Source organism: Letharia lupina (assembly GCF_014066315.1).
Source record: "Letharia lupina isolate WasteWater1 chromosome Unknown contig_17, whole genome shotgun sequence".
Taxonomy (NCBI): Eukaryota; Fungi; Ascomycota; class Lecanoromycetes; order Lecanorales; family Parmeliaceae; genus Letharia; species Letharia lupina.
This window is the reverse complement of record NW_023502986.1, coordinates 429,069-441,016: the sequence shown is the minus strand read 5'-3', so window position 1 is coordinate 441,016 and position 11,948 is coordinate 429,069.

Genomic DNA, 11,948 nt, shown 5'->3' with positions numbered 1-11,948 from the left:
TAAGTAGGTAAGCGATCTTTAATAAGCGAACTTTGGTAAGCGATATTTGAATTTCTTACACTTTAATAATTATAGGATTAAATCTAATAATTCCTTTTTTATCTAAAAGCCCATATTTCGTTTTATAATTTAAAAAAAGAAATTTTAAAATTTTAATAGAAAATAAAAAAGTTATTCTAAAATTAAATAATGTATATCTAATTAAGGCTATCCGACTATCGAGCGAACTTTAATAAGCGATATTTAAAATTCTTACGCTTTAATAATTATTAGACTAAATTTTAAAATTCTTAAAAATTCGAAAGGTATAAATAGCGCTTTAAAAATTAAAAAAAAAATCTTAGAATTTTAATAGAAAATAAAAAAGTAATTCTATATGTTAATAATATATATCTATTTTTTTAATAAGGAAGGCGTAGGAGAATAAGATTTTAATAATTATAGACGCTAATTTATTTACTCGCGATAAGTTAGCCGGTTTAATTAAAAAGCGTAGCGAACCCGAATTAATAATTGGCTATATATACAAATTTAAGATTTTCAAGCTTAGTCCTATTTTATTCTTTTATATATACTAACTATCTCGAGTTTTATAGATTAATAATTCTTCTTAATAAAAATTAATATTTTTAATAAATATATAATTAATTTTATAATAGTTCTAAATAATTATTTAATACTAATTATAATAATATATTTCTTTTTAATATAAAATATTTATATATTAAAATTCTATTCTTTAAAAGTATTTAGATTTATTTATAGATTTTTATTTAGATTAAAATATATAAATAATAAAAATCTACTTAAAGCTTTCTATAGACTTTTAATTTATTTCTTCTATAAAATAATCTTTAATAAATAAAGTTTAAAAAAAATATATATAAATTATTCTTAATAAATATCTTTTTAAATAAATAAATTTTTAATATTTATAGAGGATTAATAAGCTAAATATAATAGTATTTTAAATTTCTTAAATAGTTTATTAATTTAAAATAAAATTTAAGATTATTAAGTATAATAGAGTAGATAATTTTATTAATAACTTTTAATTTATTTTTAATTATTATTATATTAAAAGAATTAATCTAATAATCTAATAATCTAATAAATTAATATTAAGATATTTAAAAAAGATTTTTATAGACGTAATAGTAATATTATATTTAATTAAGATTTAAAAGAATTTCTATAATTATACGATATATTTTTTTAAATTTTTAAAGTCTAATATAATATTATTAATATATATTTAAATAAAATCTTTAATAGATTATAGAATTTTATTAATTTATCGCTATATATAAATTGTAGAATTTAAATATTCTATAATTAATATATTAAAAGTCTCTTAATTTTAATAAGAGATTATAATAAGTATATAGCAATTATCGTAATAAATAAATTATTAATAAAAGAAAGATATTATATTAAATATAGATAAAAAAATAAATATAGATAAATAATCTTATTATAATATCTAATTATAATAATATAAGATATATATCTAAAATAATAAGATTATTAAGACCTCTAATATCTATTATAACTCTTTTCTTTTATTTATTATTTAATAATATTTTTTAAATTATAAATATAAAATAATTAAATAAAATAAACTTAATAGTATATTTAAGTCTATCTTATTATTATAAATTATTAAATATATTATAAATTATTATTTTATTATTAATATCTAGAGAATAGATCTTTATATAATTAAATTTTAATAATTTATTTTACTAATTATTACGTAATATAATCTTTATCTAATTATCTTTAAATACTTTAATAAAGTCTTTATCTCTTTATAAGATTAAAAATTTATTAATAAAATTTATTAAGATTTAAATATTATATTTATTATTATAAATTATAATATTATTTAATAGTTTAATCTTTTTAATAAGATCTAATTAAGATATAATAATATTATAAATAAGTTATAAAAGATTCTTAATTATATTTATTAATATTATTATAATAAAAATAATTATTTTCTTAATTTAATTACTTATAATAGATTTTATAAAGAAGATACTTTATTTTAATATTTATTTTTATATAATATATCTAAATAAAGCTTTTTAGAGATTTAAATAATTTTATTAATTTTATTTTTAATTAAAATTTTAATAATATATAAGTTTATAAAATAAGCGTATAGAGTTAAATTATACTATATTATTAGCTTAAAAATATAATCTCTCTTAAATAATTCTTTAGAAGAGTTGATAGATATTATAATATTAATATAAAATATCATAATTAAGATTTTATAGATATAAATAATATATCTTTAATATAAATTTTATTATTAATTAATAATATTAATAATAATAATATAGCTATTAATATATACTTTAACTTAAAAAAAATTAAATATAATTTTTTTAAAATTTATAATATAATTTTTTAATAATATATAAGCTTTTAAATTATTAATAAAATTAATTTCTTTTTAAATATAATACCTTAGAGGAAATATACGATTAGGGTATGTCACGTGACTTTACTATGAACTCGATATTTGTTATAACTTTCAATTAACTTTCAATCAACTTTTTATTGATATTAGAATTTCTATAATATTAAATTATTCGATATTCGAAATAAATAGATAATTATTTCGTAAATCCCTTATTATATATTAAGTTTTATACTAATTCGGGTATCTCGCTTCGCTTATAATAGCCTATTCATCAACGTCACGTGATTTATTTTTCGATTTTTCGATTTTTCTCGAAATTTAATATATAAGTAAGATATATAGCCCTATAGGGCTGTGGGACTTAAAGAAATTTTCGAAAAATTTCATATATTACCGCTAGCCATTAATTCTCTACTAGTAATATATTAATATATTACTTTATAGCGTAGTATTGAAATAATAATAAATCGATATCTCTTTCATATTCCATTAACTATCCATTAACTATCCATTAATAATAAATTTGGCTAAATCTGCTATAAATAGAAATTTTTATATAACTCTATTCGATATACGTTATATAGAACGTAAAATCTAAATGTATCCGGTATGTAGTCCTTATTATACAAATCGTATTATTATCGCTAATGACTTATCAATTTTCTATTAATAGTAAATTCCTATATGTAGTAGCTCCCATAAGGTAGAGAATCTTATTATTATCTATTTTGCTAGTAAAAATATATATTATAATTAAAATATATTTATTAATATTATATATAGCTAAATCTAAACTCTTAATATAAAGAGATAAAATTATTTTTTAAATTTTTATAACAAATAATAATTTATTTACTAGAATAACTTTATAATTAATATCAATTTTTTTTTATTAATAATATTAAGCTATAAATATATAAATATATAAATATATTTTTATTTTCGAAAAGTAAGTCTTATATCTAGATTAGACTTTTCGATAAAGTTAAAATTAATAATTTTAATAGAATAGAAGCCTTAGTAATAGAAGCCTTAGTAAGGTAATAGAAGATTTTTAATTAATAAATAAAATACTTCTATTTAACTATAAAAGACTCTTATAAATAATTCTTCTATAAATATTTATAGAGTTTTATTCTAAATATAAATAATATATCGTAATTATAATAAATTATATAAATATTAATACAGTTAATATAGACTTCTTTATATAACTATTTTTTATAATTATTAATAAAAAAATATTAGAATAATTCTTATTAATATAATTAATATAATTATAAATTATTTAATTATTATAATTAATTTAATAAATAGCGATCTAGTTATAATAGATATCTTATAACTATTATAACTACTTACTTCTATTACTTTAATAATAATTATCTTATTTTAAAAACCTTTTATCTTAGAAAGAGTTTAATTACTTATATTAATTCGAGAATATTAAATTTAATATATTTAATGAATTAATAATTTAAAGATATAATAATGTAATAAGTAAATAATTATTTTATAGAACGTATTTTTAATTTAACTAATAATTATACTATTAATTATTATAAGCGTATTATTCTTTATTATAAAGTTTATTTTAATAATTAGAAGACTATCGCGAATAGAATTAAGATTAAAAGAGATTAAATAAATAATTTTTATAATTCTATTAATCTTAACGATTAGTATTTAATTAATCTTATTAAAAAATTTATTAAAAGATTTAATTATTATATTATTATAATAGTAATTAACTTTATTAAAGCCTTTAATAAAATAATCTAAATATCTTAAATTATATATCTTTTTTAATTTAAATATTTAAATAAATAAAGAAATCGATATTATAATAGATAATAGATTTATAAAAATATATAGATCTACTATAATATCTTAATAAATAAATATTAATTAATTTTTAATATTATTTATATTAATAGATTTAATATAATAAATAATTATTTATATATAGTCTAAAGACTCTCTTCTATTATATATATTTATTAGAGTATACTTCTTAATAATAGAATAAGTAAGTATTACTCTAATCGATTCTATTAAAATTTAGATTATATAACTCTTAATATCTTAGTAATCACGTAATATAGTTAGGTATATAATATATCTTAATATATTTATATCTAATTATTCTTTTCTTTTATAAAACTTAATAGTTAATATAATTAAGTATTTTATCTTATATTTTAATAAATTATAAGCTTAAGCTTTATTTAATAATTATTTTAATTATTTTTATAATCTATTTATAATCTATTATAACTATAATTGTTTTTAATATATTTATTATATTAATATTTATTAAATAATAATAATTATAACTAGGAAGAATCTCTTTTATTAATCTTTATAATATAAATATTCTTTATTTTAAAATAATTATTCTAATTAAAGAATATATATTAAATATATTTTTAATAAAAAAATAAGAGTTATAAGTAAAGAGAGCTATATTAAAATTATTAATATATTAATATATTATAATAATAATTTATTATATAAACTCTTATATTATTTTTTATATAAGATAATTTTAAATAAGTTAAAGTATATTGTATTTAATTATATAATATTAAAACTATTATACGCCGTAATAAGATATTATATATCTATACTTTTTTATTATATAACTATTATAATTATTAAAATATTATTAATTTTTTTATATTAAATAGAATACGCTAAAGATAAAAGACGATATATTTTTATTTTTATATTTTATTATATAAAAAACTAATAATAAATAATTAAATTTTATTATTTTATTATATAGTTTTTATAATAGAGATTAAAACTTAATTTAAAATAATAGTATAATATTAAAAAAAGAATCTATATTTTATATATTTAATACATTAATATATAAAGAGAAATTGCTCTCTATTATAGCGATTAAAAAATAATTATTCTCTATATTTATAAAAATAAGATAATTTAATAAAAAAGTTTTAATTAAATTTAATAAGCGAGCGAAGTAAAATTATAAATAATCTTATAATTAATTTTAATTAACTTTTTTAATAAAAAAATTAATTAATAGAGAATATTATATTATAAATATAATAGAGAATAATTAAGATAATCGCGATAATAATATAAAGAATTAAATTTAATTAAATTTCTTCTTAAGTATAAAGAAAAACAATTTTCTATTAAATTATTATATATTTATATTATATTTTCTCTTAATATCTATAAATTAAAGTTTATCTCTTTAAAATATAATTAATTATAATATAAATTATAATATAAAATCTTTTTTTAAATAATATTTTAAATTATATTAAATTATCTTTAGAGCTTAATAAAACTTCTTTTAAATATTTTAAATAATTATAAATATTTTAAATATAAATAATATTCATAGCGAGTATAGTTTAATTTCTTATATTAATTCTATTATTATATTAAATTAATTTATTTTTAAATTATTATTAGAGTTAATTTTAAATAAAAAGCTTTTTGAATTTAGAATAAAGTTAATATTATTAATATTATTTACTCTATTTATTTTATTAAGCTCTATTATATTATAAATCTTATTTTTAAATTTAAACTTTTATTAAAACTTTATTTTATTAAGCTTTAAAAATTAAATTAAATTTTTATAAATAATATTATATTTAAATATATTAATATTAAGCTTTTAATTAATTTAAATTAACTTTATTAAATTTTTAAATTTAAAAATACTTCTAATTATTATAAATAAAAATAAAATATATAAGATTTCTTTATATTATTAAGTTATTAATATTATATTAAAATTAATATAATTTAATTAATCTTTTATTTAGTAATTATTATAAGAATAATAATTAATTAATAATTTGTAAGAAATATTTTTAAAGCTATTATTAATATAGATATTATAATATAAATTAAAATATATTATAAACTCTATATTATAATAAAAATTTATTATAAAAATAATTTTATTAATTTTATTAAGAGCTATATTAATATTATAATTATTTAAAAGAATTTAAAAGAATATAAGCTTTATAGATTAGATATTCTTAGCTCTATTATTTAAAAATTAAAATCTCTTATTTTTACTATTTATAAAAATAAATTATAAACTTATATTAATTTATTTATTAGTCTATTATAAAAAATTAATAATTTATTTAAAAAATATCTCTTTATTATTAATAGAAATTAAGAAATTTATTATTTTTATAAAGATTTAAATAGCTAATATATTTAATATTATAAAATTTATAATTAAAATTATAACTCTTATAATAAAAATAAATTTTTTAAATTTATATTAATTTATATTAGAATATAATAATTTAATATTATCTCTAATTTTATTATCTTTATTAAACTCTCTAATATTTATATAATAGCTATTTATATTAAAATAAATATTTTTATTTTTATTTTTATAATTTTTATTTTAATTAAATATTATATTTAAAATAATATTAATTTTATTAACTCTAATATCTAAATATAAATATCTAAATATTATATTATTTATAATAAAGATTTTTATTTTATTAAAAAATATCTTAAATAATTAAAATATAAATACGCTTATAAATAATTTTAAATTTTTAAAAATAGAGATTATAATAATTATAATAATTATAATAAAAAAAAATTAAAAAAAATTAATATTAAATTTAATTTTAATTTTAAAAGAATTAAAAAAGAGAAGAATTAATTTTTTAATATTAGAGCAATTATTATAATTATTTAATCTATAATAACGCGTTATTTTATTATTTATATCGCTATTACACTTATTATTAACTCTTAAATCTTAAATAATAAAATTTATAAACTTTTTAAAATTAAGTTTTTAAATAAAGTTTTTATTATTATACTTTCTATTATAAATAATAATATTTTCTTTCTAACTTTATAATTATATATATATCTAATATATTATTTATAATTTTTTAATTTTTTAAATCTTCTTTAAATCTTCTCTAAATTTTATTTTATTAATAAACTCGTTAACGATAGTTATATAACTTTTAATTTTAATAATATTAATCTTAAATATAAAATAAAGATTATTATATATATTTAAACTTTTAATAATATCTAATATATATCTAAATATATTTTTATTTTTATTTTTAAAAAATAATTAAAGAAGTAATAATACTCGCTTTCTTTTATTTTTAATAACCTTTTTATAAGAAATTTTTTTTTTAAATATATTTAAAATTAACTTTATACGTTTAATATTTAAAAAAAAATTAATTTTAATTATTATTAATAAAGAAATTTTCGTTTATAATAAATTTTTTATTAAATTTATAAAACTCTCTAATAAGTAAGAGCTTTAAATTTATAAAAAGACTTTATATATATAATATATTTATATAAATTATTTAGATACTTAGAATATTAAAAAGATAATTAAAATATATATTAAAATAAATCTTTTTAAATCTTTTTTTAATAATATTTATAAATTATTCGATAACCGCTTAGACCGAGGCAATAAATTAGCGTAGTTTTTCTCCGCGTCTTAATCACGCGACTTTTTTTATTTTTTATAATAACTTTACTATATTAAGTCTAATATAATTAAAATTATTACTCTATTTACTTCTAATAAGAAAGAATTAAATTAAGTTATAAAACGTTAGAAAAGAGACGTCTAGATTAATATAAGAAAGAAGAGACTTAAATAGCGTAATATTCTTCTTTAAAGTATATCTTTATTATTAGAGTATTAGCTAATAAAAATTAAGTATTATATAGCTATTAATTATCTTTTAAGCGATATAGAAATTATTTTATATATAATATTTAGTCTTATATAAATTATTACTATCTAAGATATACTTTATAGAAATATTAATTTATATATCTCTCTATAGAGTACTTTAGATTTTATTTAAAAGTTTATCGATATTTCGAAGCTAAAAATCTTCGTCGCTATTATAATCTATATAAGAATCTTTTATTTTTCTACTATTTATAATTATTAGAGAATTTATAAAATTATTTTAATAACTTTATTAATTACTAGAAATATAATTTGAAATCGCTATATTCTTCTTCGAAAATTTATTTATTATTTAGATTCTATTGAAGAGAACTTTAGAATTATTAGAATAAATAGATATAAATAGTTTATATAATATAAAAAGTTTTCGTTATTTGCGAGTAAGATATAAAGTAATTAGAAGAAGCTTTATATCTTAAGTTTTTATATCGTAATAAGTAAAGGCCTATGAATTAAATTCATGGAGTTGGATTTTTCTAAGTGAAAAATCGAACTCTAATCGCTTGCTATGCGTTTTTGACTTACTTTCACTACTACGAAATTGATAAAGGAGGTGAAAGCCCTAACTCTAAGTCAAATCGGACTCTGCTTGCTTTCTATACAACATTTAACCTATTTAGTCTACTTCTATCACTATAGATTACTAATCAATTACGTTCTTATCTAAGAAAGAAGTATCTACTTAATAACCTTATTCTTAATATACCTCGCCGGCCGAGTAGATTATCTTCTTAATAGATCGCCTAAAGTTATAATTAATAGGCCGACCTTACTAGTAACTCGACTTAAGGCTATATATAATTAACTATAGGCAAAGACCTCGGGGTATAGATATAGGCCGACCTACTATAATAACTAGCCCTAGAACTTATAAAAAATAGAGAAAGGCCATATTCTCATAATAAGAAGTATTGAAATATCGGAAAGAAATAGAGATAATGTGTTAATTAGTGATATAAATCCCATAATATCTTCTACCGCAGTAAAATCTTTCGAATAATGAGATAGTTATAGACATCGGACAATTTTAATTTATCCAAATATGCATCGTCCGATGTTCCTCCTGTAGAGACTCAATTGACTATGATCGTCGCAGTAGATCCTCCTCTTATAACGTCATTGCAGTGATATACCATATCAATGCAGTAGGGATAACAGGCCAAGTTGCAGTGATATTCTCCGCTTACTAAGTGATAATTTGACGTGGGATCTTAAAGAGCTGAGCTGTGTTCTTGACGATGGTGGCCTTATTACCGCTTAATTTCTCCGCAGTATTCTCCGTAGTATTCTCCGCAGTATTCTCCGCATTTGCCTATTATAGTTCCTTCTCTTACTCCTTAATGCAGTGAAAATAACAAATCAAGTTATAGTGGTATTCTCCGCTTACTAAGTAATGATTTAATATAAAACCGTGGAGAGCATATAACGTGAGATCTTAGAGAGTTAAGCCGTATTCTTAACGATGATAACCTTATTACCGCTTGATTTCTCCGCAGTATTCTCCATAGTATTCTCCGTAGTATTCTCCATATTTATCTATTATAGTTTCTTCTCTTACTTCTTAATATAGTAGAGATAATAGATCAAGTTATAGTAGTATTCTTCGCTTATTAAGTAATGATTTAATATAGAACCGTGGAGAGCATATAACGTGGGATCTTGAAGAGTTAAGCCGTATTCTTGACGATAGTAACCTTATTGCCGCTTGGTTTCTCCGCAGTATTCTCCGCATTTACCTATTATAGTTTCTCCTCTTACTTCTTAATATAGTAAAAATAATAGGCTAAGTTATAGTGATATTCTCCGCTTACTAAGTGATAATTTAATATAAAACCGTGGAGAGTATATAACGTGGGATCTTGAAGAGCTAAGCCGTATTTTTAATACTAGAAGCCTTATTACCGCTTAATTTCTCCGTAGTATTCTTCATATTCGTCTACTATAGCGACTTCTTTTATACTAACTAAGTAGATTAATAGAAGATCATAAAGAGTAGATCTATTATATTACTACTGCTGATAACTATCTTCATAATATTCTTCGTAGTATTCTTCGTATTCGCCTATTATAGATCCTTCTCTTATTTAACTAAGTACGAGAATATCGAGGGTAAATATATTCATATTAGTGAAATTAATAGAATTAGTAAAATAATAAAAGAAGAATAATTATACAAATAGGTGGAAGAATTATTATTCGATCCCGGACGCGTCTAATATAATTATTATATTTGAATATCAATTTAATTTATTAATAGTAGGCTAAACTTCATAATTTTTACATCGTTAGAAAGCGTATACTGAACTTTATAATTTACGAAATTATGAAGTAATAGCATTCTTAGAAAGCTGGTTATTTTAGAGTGTAAGACTTCTGCATATAGATTTTTGTAGATTTTTGATAATTACGGACGTTAATTTATTTACCCGCGGTGTCTAATTAAAAAGCGTAGACCTAACGAATTTATAATTGGCTGCACATACAAATTCAAGGTTTTCTAGTTTAGCTCTATCTTATTCTTTTATATATATAATATAAAAAGTTTTAGTTATTTGCGAGTAAGATATAAAGTAATTAGAAGAAGCTTTATATCTTAAGTTTTTATATCGTAATTAATAAATATATAGTTAAGAAGATAAGATATATATATTATTTTATAATAACTTTAGATAAGTTAATTAAGAAGGGATATAAGCTATTCGTAATTAGCGATAAGAGCTATCTCTATAATTATATTTAATATTCTTTTATATAGAGTCTTAAGAGTAAGCTAAAAGTTAAAGATCTTAGAGATATATTAATTATAATATTTAAATTAGTTATTAATATACTACTTCGTAACTCTATTCTCTTTATAAATAATTATTTTATTAAATCTAAGCTAGCTATAGCTCTGAAAAATAGAGAAATTATAATATATAGAATTATAAAGTTAAATTAATTAGATCTTTTAAAATTACTTATAAAGATAAAATAAGTCTTTATAAGAGATATTTCGTATAAAGTTCTCGCTATAGTAATTTAAAATAATATATTAATAATAATTTAATAAGATAATAATCTTATTCTAGCTCTAATTACTATATATAGTATAAGAGAGATTAATAATTTTATCTCTAAAAAGAGAAAATGTCTTAATAAGATTAATATAAATAATTATATAGTTCTATTTATTTTTAAAGAGAATAATTAGAATATATAGAAGAAGAAGTTTTAAGTTTTTAAGCTTTTCTACTACTATAATAAGTATATAAAAGAAATTAATCAATTTAATACTCTAATAATTATATATTCTTCTTAGCGAGCTTATAATTAAAATTAAATATCTCTACTTTATTAATATTTAGATAAAAGTCTTTTAAATATCTTTAAGTTTTATAAATCGATAGAAATGTTTTATTAGAAGTATTAGAAGTTTCTCGAGCTAATAGTAATAAGATTAATTATAAAAGGTAGAGAAGGTATTTAATCTCGACCGTCTTTTATTCTAATTACTACTTTATCGAAATTACTATAAGATAATTGTAATTAATAAAATTTAAATACTATTCGATAATATTTTATATATTATTTCGATATTTAGAAGAGGCGTTTTAGTAAAGAAATTAGTAGTAATAATAAGAAAGTATTAAAGATTAGAGGGGGATACGCTATATATAAAGTCTCTTTATATTATAAAGGGAATTATATAGAATAATTTTAAAATTAGGAGAATTGAATAAAGTCTATAGAATAGATCTA